This window comes from Canis aureus, chromosome 5, assembly GCF_053574225.1.
Source record: "Canis aureus isolate CA01 chromosome 5, VMU_Caureus_v.1.0, whole genome shotgun sequence".
Classification (NCBI taxonomy): domain Eukaryota; kingdom Metazoa; phylum Chordata; class Mammalia; order Carnivora; family Canidae; genus Canis; species Canis aureus.
This window is the reverse complement of record NC_135615.1, coordinates 51,140,113-51,149,645: the sequence shown is the minus strand read 5'-3', so window position 1 is coordinate 51,149,645 and position 9,533 is coordinate 51,140,113.

The following is a 9,533-nucleotide window of genomic DNA, read 5'->3' as shown; positions in this document are numbered from 1 at the left end:
TCCAAAGGTAGAAATGCTTAGTTCCCACAGTACGTGCAGCTAAAATTGAGCTACAGTTAGTAGTGTTGTTGTTGTTTTTATAAGTAGTTCATCCTTGATATTAAGTGTTTTTATGTATATCCACACATTTTAATTGGGCCTCGATTTTACACTTACTTTATTTAGATTGTTGGTTTTTCTTCAACCTGTAGTTGTATTACTTGACCTTGTAGCTTCTTATCAAATGTTCTCCTTTTGTGTTGGTCATTTGCTCCGTGGAAAGAAGTAATACAGATGGGTGGAATCATACGGATGAGGCTCCCATGTATATTCTGATCTTTGAGGCAAATTTTCTTTCTTGCAGAGTTCCCCTGGTAGCATTGGTGGTATAGTGGTGAGTTTAGCTGCCTTCCAGAGTTCTCCTGGTATAAAGTCACTCAGTGTCATTTCTCTTTTTGAGTATTCATAGACCCCAAATAGTATCTTGTACACAGTAAGACATTTTATGCATTCTTCATTAATTTTATAGGATAGTATGAAATTAGGAGTAGTCAGGAAATTAGGAGGGAGGAGATGTAACAGGAGCAGGATGAATTTTTGAAGTCAAAACCAAAAATGTTTTAAAAATTATAGTATGCTGGACTTCACCTTGGTTAACTGAATTTTAGCCAAATACTCATATGTTGATTTGGTAGGGTGAAGATGATATGAGGAAGGATGCAGGATGTAGAAAAGAGATAATGACAAATATAGACAGATGCTTTCCATTTCCTCCTTGGGGATCTGGTTAGTGGGTGTTGTAGCGGTGGAAGTAATCTGAAAGAGTTGACTGGTGCTGATGTTTGCCTGGAGGTCAGCTTTATTAAAAAGGTGTTCTGGCTGTCAGCGTTAATTGGGCTGGCAAGTAAGAAGACTGAGTCAAATGCCAAAATCAACCCAGCTTCAGGCTTACGGCAGTGCTTGGTCAGCTTTTTTCAATGAATAGCTATTGGACACACATTTACATGTGTCCTATCTCAGATAATGAAGAAATTTCTATGTACACAAATCCTGTATTCTTCAGTGTTAAATATTGTTAGTTTTTAGGGAAATCCTCAGTTATTCAGATCCCAGGTCTATTGTTAAGAAAAGCCAGATTTTTCCAGCTAAGAGTTACTTAATACCAAAACTGAAATTTTATCATTTTGGATAAAAACTTAGTAAAATGTACCAACAAGTACTCTGTACTTTTCTGCCTGCAGATGTATTACTAAAGTTAACCCTCTTACAGGACTCGACGCTATTCTCACTAACCTCGAGTAACGTATGAGAGCTATTATGTGCAAACACAAATACCAATGATAGAAACCCTCACAGAAAGAATTCACTTGAGTTGGGAAAGGACACCCCCTTAGGTTGAGTTTTCTTGATAAATTCCATACATCACTTAAAAAAAAGTAATAGCTTTGCTGAGATAGAATTTATATAGCATACAATTCACCCACATATTTAGTGTTTGAGTGATTTTTAGTGTTTCAGGGCTGTGATCATCACAAGAGTCCATTTTAGAACCATTTTATCATCCCAGTAAGAAACCCTGTCCCCATTAGCAGTTGCTTCCAGTTTTCTCTCAAAACTCCCAGTCCTAGACAATTACCATTCTACTTCTCTATAGATTTACTTATTACAGAGCTTTTGTATAAATGGAATCATGTAAAGTGTGTCATTTATGATGGGCTTCTTTCACAGATCAAATATTTTCAAGATACATTCATGTCGTGGCACGCATCTGTATTTCATTCCTTTTTATTGATAAATAATGGTCCATTGTGTGTATGTATTACATTTTATTTATCTACCAGTTGATAAATATTTGATTATTCCCTCTTTTTGTCTGTTTTAAATGATGTGTAATAAGCATTCATGTACAAGTTTTTGTGTGGACCTAAATTATAATTTTTCTTGGGTGTGTGTTTCTTGGGTATGCATCTTTCTTGGAAGCGAATAAATGTTTTGTTGTTGCTGCTTGTGTTTTTTCTCACCAAGCTGGAGTGAGGCAGGTATGGTGGTAAGACAACTTAGGCAATATAGCATTTCTGTAAAATTAATTAGCAGATCAAAGGCTGAAACTTTTCATAAGTGGTTTCTCCTCTAGAATTTTACCATCTTTTTTATGCTCTATATGTGGGTTTTTTTTTTAATTGTCAACACCATTTCAGAATATTATCAAAACATAAGATTGAAAGTCCTGGATTGTACCTGCATGATGGGCCAGTTCTCTCATCGAGTATCTGTATTTTTTGAATAACACCATTTTCCACACATTGACTTAATGTAGTAACGTAGGGTACTAGGAAAATGGTAAAAATATTCCTAGCCACTAACAATAATTTAGAGTGAATTCTAGAATTTCATTCTTAAAAAAAGTCGCTTTGATATCCTGTGGTAAACCCATGATTCTGGAAAGATCGTTTAGTGATTATTAAAAAAGATAATAAAGTCATTGATAAAATATCAATTATTAAGTTATTTCTTTTATTTACTAAATATTTATTGAGTGCCTGGTAGGTCCTAGGCATTGTACTTGGGATTAAAACATAGATTGGGCATGGTCTATACCCGGGAGATGCTTACTGTGTTGTAGACTGTATGTATTCCTGTTATGTAAGGAGTTCTAGTCAAGTGGTTCTTCCTATATGGGAGAGCAGGAGTATACGGCGCATGTGAGAAAGTGGTTTGAGTTTTGAAAGGCAAGGTCGGGCCCACCTTGGGAGCATATGTCCTGAATATTTGAGACCTTTCACTGTGGGTTAAGAGGAACTGTCATTTAATTTTAAGCAGGGGAAAGATGTCTGATTTATATTTTAGAAAAATAACTAGTGGTGTTGACAATGTAGAGAGTTAAGATGTGGAGGGACTGGAGAGGAATAGCTTGGAGCTATTTTGCAGGTATAATCAGCACCAGTTAAAACTTGATTTGACTTCTATGTAGAGATGTTGTCAGAAATTTGATTATTGATATTAAAATTGATAGTGTTAGTTACCTTTAAATTGCTCTGAGACAAGAAATACAATATTTGGGAGCCAACTAAATCTCTTAGTTATGGATTCAGTTGTTCTGCAGAATTGGCTAGTAGTCTTGAACTTCCTTTACACTTCTTTGTACTAACATTCATGGCATTTTCTGGATTAGGTACTGTGCTGTTTCCTTGTCCGTGTCCTTACTTTCTCAAAAAATAATTTCCCCATCTCCAATTATGTTTCTAAGTAGACTAAAAGTTAGCATCTGATGAGCGAATTTGCACACAAGTCTGTGCCATGCCAAATGTATGAGAGATGGTTGAGCCGAAGGTGAGAGTCTTTGTGTGGGTAAATTGTATTGCCTGTAACTGAGATGAGAGACACTGAAAAAGGAGAAGAAAAAAGAAGATAAAAAAGAAGAAAAAAATAAACACTGGACACTTCATGTAAAGTCTGGAGTTGGATGTGGCGAAATGTTTTAAACTTGAAGGATTTCAGTTTCCAGGTCTGCAAAGTACCAGCCCGAGGAAGGACAGCCAACTTGTTGCAAACTGGGAAGGTCTTGATTTAGTGGTGCTGGCCAGATGAGGAGCTAAAGACCATCAAGAAAATAGATCGATTTCCTCAGGACCGTAAAGCCCTTGAAGGTGTCATCTGTGCTGAGGTTTCTTACAACATAGGTGAGATCATAGCATTTCTCTGCCTCAATGTCTCCAGTGTTTTCCCCTCTTATTCAGAGTAAAAAGCCAAAACCCTTCCATGCTCTTGCCTTTCTGACTCCATCTCTTACTCCCCTCCTCCTGATTATTTTGTTCTGGTGACACAGGTCTCTTTGTCAGCGGGATTCCATGAATCAGAAAGTCCTTTCACCTCAGAGCATTTGCACTTGGTGTACTTCTCTGTAGGGGACTCTGCTCCAGATAATCAGATGGCTTCTTCTCTGATTTTTTTTTTCAAGTGTTTAGTCAAAATTTACCTTTTTAGTGAGTAAAATAAAATAAAAAAATACAAAATACAACTCTAACATTTCATAGCCCCTTGCTCCTCCCTACCATGTGTCATCATCCACAATCAGTATGTTTAATGAATTTATTTTATTGTCTGTCTCCTCCACTGTTGTGGAAACTCCATGAGGGCAAAGATTTTTACTTCTTTTATATTCCCGGCTCCTGAAATAACACTGGGTGTACACAATAGGTATCCTCAGATATTTGTGGAAGGAAGGAGGAGAAAATATTCTCCTGTATATTTTTCTGTAATGCCATTGAACTTACACCATTGTCCTTAGCTGTGAAGGCCTCTTCTTTTAATGGTCAGTCTCAGTTTAAAATGTCAAAGCCGAAAACCCAGAATGTAACACATGGCCCAAATAAATTACATTTGCTTATGTGTGTGTGTGGTGTTTTTCTTCTGATTTTTCAGTTATCTTTGAACTAGAGGTAAGGAACCGTTGCATGTTGAATTGTATTACTCTGCCAAAATTCATGTTAAAGTTTTAATGCCCCAAATCAGAATGGGATTTTATTTAGAAATAGGGTTATTGCTGAGATTATACTGGAGCAGAGTGGGCCTGTCCTCCAGTTTGACTGTGTCCTTATAAATAGGGAAAATCTGAACACAGACATACACATGAAGAGAATATCGCATGAAGAAACTAGGAGAGAGGCATGCGACATGGGGACATATTCTCAAACACTGCACTCAAAAGGACCCAAGACTATGGACACGTTAACCTTGGACTTGCAGCCTTTAGAACTGAGAGAGAATAGATTACTGTTGCTTAAGCCACTCAGTTTTTGGTATTTCATTATGGTCGCCCCAGCTCACGAATACAGGCATTCTCACATCTCTTCACTGAGAACCCTTTATAAAGAACAATAATCGATTAATATGAATTTAAATGTGTAATTTATGTAGTAGTTTTTCTCTTAGTTAGGTCTTTGAAAATGCGTTTGAAATACAGAAAAAGTACTAAAGGAGAACTAAGAATATTGCTATGTAACACCTCCAGTAGAAATGACCATTCTTTTTAAAAATATTTTACTTATAGTAGATTCACATGAAGTTGCAAAGGTAGTACAGGGATCTTTTCTATGTTTTTCTTTAATATTTCCCAAGGTTAGAGCTTACATAATTATAGCACATGATCAAATCTAGGAAATTGGTATTGGTATAGTATGTGCATAGGATTCTGTGCCATTTGATCATATACGTAAATTTGAGTAACCACCACCCCTTTGAGACATAGAATTAGTCTATCACTGGAGCACCTGGGTGGCTCAGTCAGGGAAACATCGGACTCTTGGTTTCAGCTCAGGCTGTACACCTAAAGTGTATGAGAGGTCCCAGTGTCTCTGCATGCTCACCAACATTTGACATTTTCCTTTTATCTGTTCTAATAGGTATGCAGTAAAATTGTAGTTTTAATTTCTCCAATGGACAGTTGTGTTGAAACTCTTGTTTATCTACCATACGTTTATTTTCTTTGGTGAAATGTGTCTTCACAGGTTTTTGGGGGTTGGGATAGCCTAATTGTATTGTTTGTTCTTTTTACTGTTTTGAGAGTTCTTCATATATTCTAAAGATGAATCCTGTCAGCTGTGTGGTTTGCAAACATTTTCTCTCTTTGACCAACAGCTCCCTATTTTCCCCATACCCCAGTCCCTGGCAACCAGACTGCACTCTTTCCCTGAATTCAGTAACTTTCTATTATTTTTTTTTAGTTTCTACATATAAATGATACCATGCAGTATTACTCTAGCTTATTTCCCTTGGTATAATGCCTCCTAGGTTCATATATATTGTTGTACATGGAAAGTGAACCCAAAACTGGGTGATCATCTTTTAATTAACAGGGAATGAATGGTAGTTAAGTCAGAGCAGTAGACTAATGGATAGTGAAAAGATTCTTTGATGGAGTGTTTGTTTTTGTTTTTTTTTTTTAAGATTTTATTTATTCATGAGAGACACACACACACACAGAGAGAGAGAGAGAGAGAGAGGGGCAGAGACACAGGCAGAGGGAGAAGCAGGCTCCATGCAGGGAGCCCGACGTGGGACTCGATTCCGGGTCTCCAGGATCACACCCCAGGCCAAAGGCGGCGCTAAACTGCTGAGCCACCTGGGCTGCCCAAGTGCTTGTTTTTTAGTAGATGCTATGTTTACTATATTTTAATGTGCAGCAGACATATAGAAACAATGCATCAGGAAAGCACAGAGTAATTTATTTAATCCTTAACTTCGTTCTCACCTCTCAGAAAAGCTTGTCTCCTAGAAAAAGAAAGAATAATTGTCTATCTACTACCTAGCTATGTAATTACCTACTTACTAAGGCAGGACCTGGGAGGGAATGAAAAGATAAGGATTGAAATCTAAGTAGATATACAAAAATGCATGGAATGTTTAATGGCAAGTTGGAATCAGGGGTATTATTTAAGAGTGGAACCAAGAAGGATTTAGATTTTTGAAAATAGATACAATAAAATAGAGATTACAAATAAAGAGTTCAGGAAATAAAGAGGAAACAAAAGGGATTGACTTTCCTTTTGGTCTTTGTGCCTTGAGGCTGTGAGATGTACTGTCACTGGAGCTGGTGTATGCTGGTAACAATTAGAGCTCATTTGTCATTTGTCCTACACAGAATGGAAACACCGATATAATCACCTATTCGGGACTCAGGCTTTGTAAATTGGGAAGAGCGATTTGATTATTTTGTATTATTCTAGATTCATCATAAATGTTCATTGAAGCATGGGGAGATATGAGCAGAAGTTAAGCCCCATGATAAATTCCTAAATAAAGTATTTACCTGTCATCTAACTATATATTTGTGCAGCATAGGCTTTATTCTCACATGATGGTTAGTGGAGATAAATGCTTAGATATTTTTTGAAGGAATCTGTGAGCCTCAGATAGGCAGCCGAAGGGCAAGAACACCGAATGGCAGGAGGCCGTGAGTAGCTTACAAGCCCAGCCCTCAGACCCTGCTTTCCTGGCTGTGCTGCTCTGTGCTCTGAGGCCAAGTCCTTTCCAGAGCCACATGCAGTGGGCAAGTCATAAGCCCTAAACAGGAGGTTTTAAGATATTCTTTGTTTTCCTTTTTTTCTCTACACAGAGTTTGCCTGGTGATGTGAAGGGAATCATTTTTACTTTCCCAGTGTAGCATAATAAAATGTGCTCATTTAAATGTTAAATATCTGATCTTATCTATTATATTACTAATATAAATTTTGTACAATTATCCCAGCGTATAGTTTTTCCATCAAGTTGATGGAATAGAATTTGAGTTTGACCAAATGCAGAACCAGGACATCAAATCATAAAAGAGACCGTCAAAGTCAAAGGACAATTCTTTGGGAGAAAAGTTTATCTTCTTGCTGTTGAAGAGTATGTTGCAAAAGTGAGACTGATTACTTTTGAAAATCTTTTCCATAAATTCATTGTTTTATGTTAACAAATACATTCATGCACATGCCCACATCCCTACATAGATGTGGCTTAAATAAATATTTTCCATTCTATTCTTATAATTCATGAATTTATTTTATCTATTATATGCAGGTATGATTTCATTGTTGCTCTTTTTCATGGTATCAGATTTTAAGGTATAGGACACCCCAAATTTATGCTTCTTAATACAGTTCTGTGAATGCTTGGCAAACATAGCCAGGGGTGGCTAAAGAACTACAAAATAAAATGCACTAGTGGACTTCTGAAAATTATATTTAGTGGTAAGTCAAAAGAACACATTTAATGTTCATTTTTAAAGTATATATTCATTGTTAATGTCATTTTTAATTACGTACAATAAAGCTTGGGTCACTAAAATCTGTGAGGACTATTAAGTTTTGCCCAGTGGGTTCTGGAATATGCAAGTCGAGAGCTGTGTTAGGGTAGTGGCAGGAAGCTGGTTAAGAGCGCCCCAACACTGAGAGCTGTAGAGTAGGATTCAGATCATGTTCAGTCTAAACAGATCTCCAACCATTCTACTTCTGCAGTCATATTTAAGGATTGTTGATAGTCTGTTCCTAAAGCTAGAAGGCAGTAGAGCCAGGAACAAGATTCAAGGTTCAAAGTCAAGGTTACCATGTTTAAATCGAGAGAGAAGGACAGGAATTTAAAACGTTAGTTGACACATTTGGAAATGTATGTCTTTTCTGTATGCAATTGCATGTCAGTGCCTACTCTAAAATGGGTGACGGGCACTGGGTGTTATTCTGTATGTTAGTAAATTGAACACCAATAAAATATGTATGTTTTTATTTTTTTCCTCATTTCTGCGTTAGAGAATTGAAATATGTTTTGGTTTTCCGGGGGAAGGATGGTTATATTATTCTTAAAAGTTGGCCTTGAATGTCAGATACAGAAACCAAACAAGTGCTTCCTACAATATCATGAATCATTTTGAATCTGGAACAATTTTGCAGGAAAGAAAAGAGCACCTTTCAGGCCATCAAATAGGTGTAATCACTAGCTACAACTAAGTCACCAACAGGTGATAATAGTTTTATTTCATTAAAAGTTTAGTTTTTGAATATTTTTGTGGCGAAATCTGGACATTGGATAAATGATACTTGGAACTCTAAGTTCTTATGTTTGAGGAAATAGAGTAAAAGATGAATAGACAAAGAGTGAGTCTGTTTGCCAAGGCGTAAGGCCACGTCTGAAGGAAATACTGCTAATGATAAGAGGGCATAAATAAAAATTTAAAGATAAAAAGTACATAGTAAGTTCTAAGAATATATGTATATATTTTTCAAAATCATCTACTTCACCATCTTACCTCAACTACCTTTTGAGTTTTTTTCCCCATGTCATTTCTACACTATAGGAGCCCTTCTAATGGGCTTAGTGACTGTCCTACAAAACATCTTATCTTTTCTTACCTAATAAGCACTGTACCTTAGCAGACAGATCTCATTTTGTTTTTGTTGAGAAATTTCATTTGTTTAAGGATTTTACAATAATTTAAAAACATATTGGACTAAACTCATAAGGGGGTTTTATAATCGGTTGTTTTATTAAAAAAATTGTCTTCTTTTGATATACCCAATTTCTGAAAGTTATAGACATAAAAATTTGGAAGTGAAATGTATCATCTTTTAAATCAAGAAGAGTTAATATCCTCTTGATTAATTTAAAACTTAATAAACCATCTCTGTTGACATTTTATTTGTGATTCTACAGCTGATTATAGAGAATACCTACTCAGAAAAATTCTGTTTAAATGGTATTATTGATCTAAATTTCAAATCACTGATTCTAATAAACGTTTAGGTTTAATTTTAGAGCATTTATTTTGGTGCCATCATGTATTTTATCCAGCTTTACTGTACTTAAACCCTTTGAAGAAGAATCGGATAGACCATCGGTATTAGTAATTGCATCTCCTGGCATAGAAGGACAAACATGCCGTATTTCTCAGAAACCACCAACTTAGAACTGCAAGAAAACAGGGCTTAAGAATTGTTCTCATTATTAATGATAATGTATGTAAAAGTACTGATTCTGATTTAAATACTGTATAGATCATGTGTTTTGTTGTCAATGCTCAA